Consider the following 6,915-nt stretch of genomic DNA (forward strand, 5'->3'; position numbering starts at 1 on the left):
CATCAGGCCCATATGCCTTGATAGTACTGAGGCCAGCGATGGCAGAAAATACATCATTTGAAGAAATTTTAACCCTTTTGCACGAGGAGAAGTTAATACGATTTCTGTGACATGGCGCGCTGGCTTTTCTCCCCTCCCCCCACCCACCACGTGCTCCAAAAATGTGTATTCTCGACTTATTTTCACCACCCAAACATATACTTTTCCACGAAACCCACATATTCTTATTCGTCGATGTTTGTTCTACACGATAAGCAAAAACACACACACAAAAATACACACTACGTACGTTAGGGCCGTGTGAATAAACATTCAGGAGCATACATCTCCACTTCCCAAAACCATAAGTCAAATGTATACTAATCAATCTCTACATGTTATACCATCATTGGAAAGAGAATTTTATTAGCTTTCAAATGCCGGAGGTCCCAATTTGATACGAGGTATGGTGTTCGAGTAATAAGCGAAAAATTAAAATCCATTTCTGACAGACAACAGATTTTTTTATTCGGGGAGCTCTAGCAAAACACTTTTCTTGCCACTGTTATGTTTTTATTTTATCTCCTATTCATAATTTCATTGGCTTTCATTTGAGCCCCATAAAGGTGATCCTAGGCCTCATAGTTTTTGAGAAAAATGCAAAAAACTACGGTGTACCCACGCCGTGTTGTGATTGTAGGGAGGTTTCCTGCCTTCCCTCTAAGCTACTTCACATACAGTATTTCCCCAATTCTTTTTACGCTAGATGTGCACGCTATATTCACATGATTCACTGCCACTGTTGTAAATAGCTGAATACTCACATTTGGTGCAGGGTAGAGGCAGTGTAGTTGATTAGAAACAGTAGCACAATCTTCGTTGGGCCAACGGCTGATAATGACCAGGAATCCTTCACAAACACCAGAATTTCATATTGCAAACACCAAATTTAATCACGACAGTGCCCAGGCACTATACACAAGCACTACTGGTATAGTTAAATATGTTGCATGGGTGGGACACGGGTGAGTGGAAATTTAAAGGGACAGAACTTCAAAACCGTACCTACCCCACTCACACCTAATTTGGTACTGAATAAACCTGTCTGCTCTCTTGCTAGTATCAGGACCCACAGTGTTCAATTCATTACTTCTGATGAGGAGCAGGGAAGCTATGACACCTCCAAAAATAACGCCATTCGGCGGAAAACTTTTCCTCTGACAAAAGTTTTTATGCTCTAATGACGCCAAAAGCATCAATGTGTATTGTGCAGCCAGACCCTAATGAAAGACAAATCGGCCGTCATCATGTACGAAGAGGGTTAACCCAAGCATCCCATCGATGTATGGATACGTTGCACACGTTTTGTCACAGCTAGTCACTTTCAACGTACTGGTACGTTGGGCAATTGCAAAGGTTCATAATTTGCACAATTTTCAATTTTAGCACGTGATTTTTCGTACTTATACACGGGGACACCTTCCTCTATTCCTCTACAAGATGCCACAGGCAGGGACAATGCCTTTTACACCACATAACCTCCCCCCACACGCCATTGTCTCGGCAATTCACCCTGTTACCAAAGTGACCTCGCCAATAAAGACATTCAGGGTCAGAGTGATTCCCCAATCAATGACATATGTGGAGACAAAGTTTACATATAGCATTGAGGAAGAAACAGTCAGAAATGATGATCCAGGTAATGTCGCCACACAAACAGGTCAGGTATGTTGATGAGTTAGTGGGTGAAACAATGCTTATAATGCCTATAATACTGTTTGAAAACCAATATACTCTCGTTCGACATTATAAATTCGTACCAAATAAATAAATAAATACTGTTTATCAGTGGTGTGGAATAGTTACTCCTCCTATAGAAACCTAAGTTTTCTTTGGAGCCAGCCTGATAGAAAACCCAGTAAGGTAAGGAGGTACTGCTACCTGTATCGAGTATTTTAAACCTCAGGTGAGCTGAATTTCTCTTTGAATTTTTGAGTGTTTCTCACCAAAAGCAGAGGTTTTTAGCCAATTTTTTTTTTTTTTCCAAAATAGCTCGGGATTTGGGAGGTGTCGGAGGTACTAGAAAGAATAGCTCGGGACGTGGTGACGGATTGTTAATGCTCAGCCATGAGGAAGTCAGGAGAGAGGGAGGTGAATGGAGGAACAGCACTGGAGATCATCAAGGTGGACTTGGAGGAGAAAGTCTGAGTAGATTGAGTTCTGCTTTATCAGTAGAAGAGGTAACTTCAAAGCCATAAAAGTAGAAAAAAGGAGGGAGGGATGAGAAGGTAAAGTTGTTAGTAGGGTTTTTTGGAAGGTGCCAGAAAGCGTGGGAAGAATTCGAGTTGGAGAGTTGAGATCCTTTAGTATGGATGAAATTATTTTTAGGAGAGCGAAGAACAGACTTAGGACAATGCCGAGCAGAAACATAAAAATGATGTAATATAAGGATGGGTTGGCTCCATGACCTTTTTATAGGTACTGGAAAGCATTAGAACAAGTGTGATTAAACCAAGGTTTTTTTGCATTAGTCAAAGGATATGAGAAAGGAATGTATGCTTTCATGCCTGAAGGAATAACCTATGTAATGAGCATGGCGCACTCAGATGGCTTCCGGTCATGGAAACAATAATCATTCCAGTGAAAATCAAAGAAGTACTGCCCGAGCACATCCCAAACAGTATCTCCAAAGTGCCACAACTGACGTTTCTTTGGAGGGTCCATAGCTCATACTGGAGTGATGGATAGGTTCAAGTAAGAAGGTTGTTATTGGAGAAGCCCACAAGAGAGGAAAGATTAACAGCATAAGCAGAAGTATTTGTTGTAAGGAAGAGGTCAAGTATGTTGGAACTCTTTCCAAGGCCTTCAGGGATACGGGTAGGGTGCTGTACAGGTTGCATTAGGTCATCAGGGATAGCAAAGATGTAGGATTGTTCATCAGGTGGATCAGTGATAGGAGAGGAGAGCCAAAGGTGTGGTGAACATTGAAATCTCCTAGAATGGAGATTTCAGATAAAGGAGAAATGAATAGGATGTGTTCCATTGTAGAAGTAAGATAGTCAAAGAATTTTTCATAGTCAGTAGAATTCGAAGATAAGTAAACAGCACAGGTATATCTAGTCAGAGAATGGCAGGAAAGCCAAAGCCAGAGAGTAGACAATTCAGAAGAATCAAGTTCAGGAAGATGAGAGCAACATAAGTTGTTGTGTACATATGCACAACAGCCACCTTTGGCTTTGAAATGAGTATAAAGAAAGTAGGATGATACAGAAAAGGGTTTGCTTCAGGTACCTCAGACAGCTGAGTCTCGGTTAAGAAGAGAAGGTTGAGAGGAGGAGAGGTGGTGCTCAACAGAGAGAAAGTTAGAGGAAAAGCTGCAAATGCTGCAGAAATAAAGAGATGAGTCAAACAAAGGTTTTAGGCAAATTGTTGAGTGTTCACCGGGAGACGAGCGGATGGTGTGGACATTATGGTGCCCCCCTCTAGGAACTCCAATGCTTGGTTATTAGAAGCCTTTTTTTTTTTTTTTTTTTGAAAAGAAAGTGTAGTGTGTAATGTGCATGTAGTATGGTGTTGACAGTTAGAGAAACTTGTACTGGAGACCATGCTGGCCTACTATCTGTGTTACTGAAGCACTGAAGGCATGCGCCAAAGGGGGATGGTCAGGAACTATTCCCGAGGGCTGATGAAACAGGAGCTCCAGCTCTCTCTGTCATCAGTTTTCCATCCACCTTGGGAGTACTGCCCTTCTCAACTGGATTCACCATAATATTCGGAAGAAGTTTCTACATCGTCCAGTATTGTATAGACCACACTGTTCTCGATGTTATTCCTCTCCTTGTTTCCCATCTTCACAACATTGCCTATTTTCTTTCCTGATAATGTTACGATGCTTATCCCAGTTCCTCTGAAGAATTTATCCAAACACGATAACTCTACGGAGTTTGGGACCGCTATGGAAGCCTTATCCTTTCCAGGTTGCTATCCTTGCGTCCATTCTTTATGTTTCAGCCTCATTAACAACCGCACTAGATAACCTATCTTTGTGAATCTGTCAATGATATACTGAAATTCCTCTTCCAGAAACTCTATCTATCTATTGCCAGACGCCAGAATCCTGTACGGGGTGGCCATTGACTTTGAGTTATTTGTTTTACGGGGAGGGACACTAACCCTCCACCAACCCACTTGTTGACACGTAGGGAGCACGTATTGTTTGTTTATCTGGTTACCACCCAGCACTGTAAATGGTTTCTTGGCTTACAGGAAACCATTTGGCTTGTCACTCAATGTAAAGCCACCTGTAAAGGAAAAAAAAGCAATAAGAAGTGACAGGAGAGATTGGAGAAATAGGAAGAGAGGAGGGCAGACACAGAAAAAAAAAATGATAAAGGCTAGGAGGAAGTAGGCAGCACTATATCAAGTGAGTGGATGATGGTCGCCACCACCTACCACTCCAGAAACTCACTGCTGCATAATCTTAACGCTTTATGACAAAATCTGAATACAACACCTGACTTTGTTATCAAACAGTGTGATGATAGAAAATGGATGAAATCGTCCTTGTTTGTGGGTCTGAAGTAGACTGAGAAACTTACTCACTGATCTTTCCTCCATATCAGTGTACACAGAAATGGTAATCTCCCATTCACTTCCTCCTTCACTGTAAACTGTATGTGAGTACCGACATTAACATTCTCAGTTTATTCTCGATGTTTGTTTTCACGGGGACTATTACAAGGACATCATCCACATACCTATACCATTCATAGTTCCTGCCAGTAAATCTCTTCTAGTGGTCTTGCTTCAAGGTTTCCATGATCAGACACGCCATGACTGCACTGAAGGGTGAGTCCATGGCAAGACCCCCATGTTGCATGTACTCCTCCCCGTTCAAAACAAACGCGCCGAACTTTACACACAACGATAAGAGTTTCAGGAAATCACATTTTTAAACTGGTTGTTCCTCTTCCTAGACTCATTCCAACGCTCTGCTAACAGCATGTACGGCTCCTTCCGCTGGGGAAGGAGTACATGCAACATAGGGGTCTAACTATGGGCTCACCCCTCAGTGCAATCATGGCGTATCTGTACATGGAAACCATGAAGCAAGACCAATATAAGAGCTTTACTGGCAAGAACTGTGAATGGTATAGATATGCGGATGATGTCCTGGAAATAGTCCCTGAGAAAACAAACTTCGAAAATAATCTGAGATTATTAAATAATGTCAGTACAAATATTCAGTATACAGTGGCGGATGAAGTGAACAGATTACTGTTTCTGGATACACTGATATTGAGGAAAGAACAGGGAATAAGTTTCTCAGTATACCGCAAACCAACAAACAAGGACGATTTCATCTATTTCTATCGGCACACGGTTTGAGAACAAAGTCAGGTGTTGTATTTGTTTTTTTTCTTTGAGCGTTAAAAACATGCAGCAGTTTCTGGAAGAGGAATTTCAATATATCACTGACGGATTCACAGAGCTAAATTATTCAGTGGGGTTGCCAATTTCGTTAAAAAAGAAAGATATAAACATAAAGAACAGATGCAAGGATAGCAAGGTGTAAAGGACGAGGCACCTATGGCGGTCACAAACTCCACAGAGTCAACGTGTTTGGAGAAATACTTCAGAGGAACTGGGATAAGCATCGCAACATCATCAGGAAATAAAACATGTGATGTCGTGAGGTTGAGAAACAAGGAGAGGAATAATATCGAGAACAGCGTGGACTATAAATACCTTGTAGAAACTGTTGTTCTGTATACTATGGTGAATCTCCCGGGGCCTTAATAAGATGTTTTATGAACATGGGAACGATGTGAAGTGTCAAAGAACATCAAAGTCTTCAGTTGTTCAAATGATGAGTATAATCACTTGCTCAACTGTGAGGAGGGACAAATAATAAACAGGAATTTAAAAAAGCTTAAAGAGGGCAATAGAAGCAGCTCACATTTGTGCAAACAAGGATAGCACAAATAATCATCATGACAGCTTTCTGTGCTGGGCGAGGTCGAGCGCGGAAATAACAATCAGGAGGAGCGGCGATGTCAGGTCAGATCATGGGGGACGTGGACAGCCAGCAAGAAGGGGTGATCCTACGGGTACTTACGGAGCTCAAGTCAGTTCGAATGTAGCATTCTCTTTGATAAAGGCCTCTGGTCGAAACGTTAGAGAATAAACTCCAGCCTCTCACCTGTGTTTTTCTTAACCTCCCTGTAGAATCCACTTGTCAGTATGGAACATTCATACTGTGTGTGTGTGTGTGTGTGTGTGTGTGTGTATATATATATATATATATATATATATATATATATATATATATATAAATAGACAGATAGATGGATATTACTGAATACTATAGTTAAAACAAGCTGAACGGGAATGAGAGATGGCGTCATTCCAACAGTGACATGGAATTTCAACTATAGTACAAAATTTATAAAAGAGTCATTTGTCAGTAAATCAAAACTCATTTTATGATGTAGTCTCCTGAACTATCATGGATTCGGTTGATTCAATATTCAGGGTGTCAGCAATTTCCTCCTAAGTTTGCAGAATTTTACTGCATGTAAAATAAATATATTGATATAATTTATATACACATAAATTTATATCTGTCGAAATATTTATTTATTTCTCAATCTATCTACCTATCTCTCTGTTTACTTGTAAGATCAGTTTTTTTTTTGTACTCTTTGTAACTTTCCATCTCTTCCCACCACAGTTTGGAATCGATGTACCGTATCATGTACGATCTACTCAGGAGATGTTTCCCTTGGGAATCCGAGTCCATGCCCCATGATTCATCGTCGTCAGATATTCATTCAATCCTTCGTCATAACGAGGTCGTCATCCTAGTCATACCCAGTCTTTTTACGATGTCCTCCCTCCTACTTGTGAAGGTGGAGGTGTCGGAGGCGAAGTTGA

The 6,915-nt window shown here is 40.9% G+C and overlaps 1 protein-coding gene across 1 annotated transcript in view; it reads right to left on the reverse strand.

Annotated features, from left to right (window-relative positions):
• LOC145402642 (uncharacterized) overlaps window positions 1–6,915 on the reverse strand; it is a 168,510-nt gene that overhangs the window by 85,147 nt on the left and 76,448 nt on the right. The window lies entirely within an intron of this gene.

The sequence above is a fragment of the Coenobita brevimanus genome, chromosome 58 (assembly GCF_032717465.1).
Source record: "Coenobita brevimanus isolate Jiangsu-jjx chromosome 58, ASM3271746v2, whole genome shotgun sequence".
NCBI classification, from domain to species: Eukaryota; Metazoa; Arthropoda; class Malacostraca; order Decapoda; family Coenobitidae; genus Coenobita; species Coenobita brevimanus.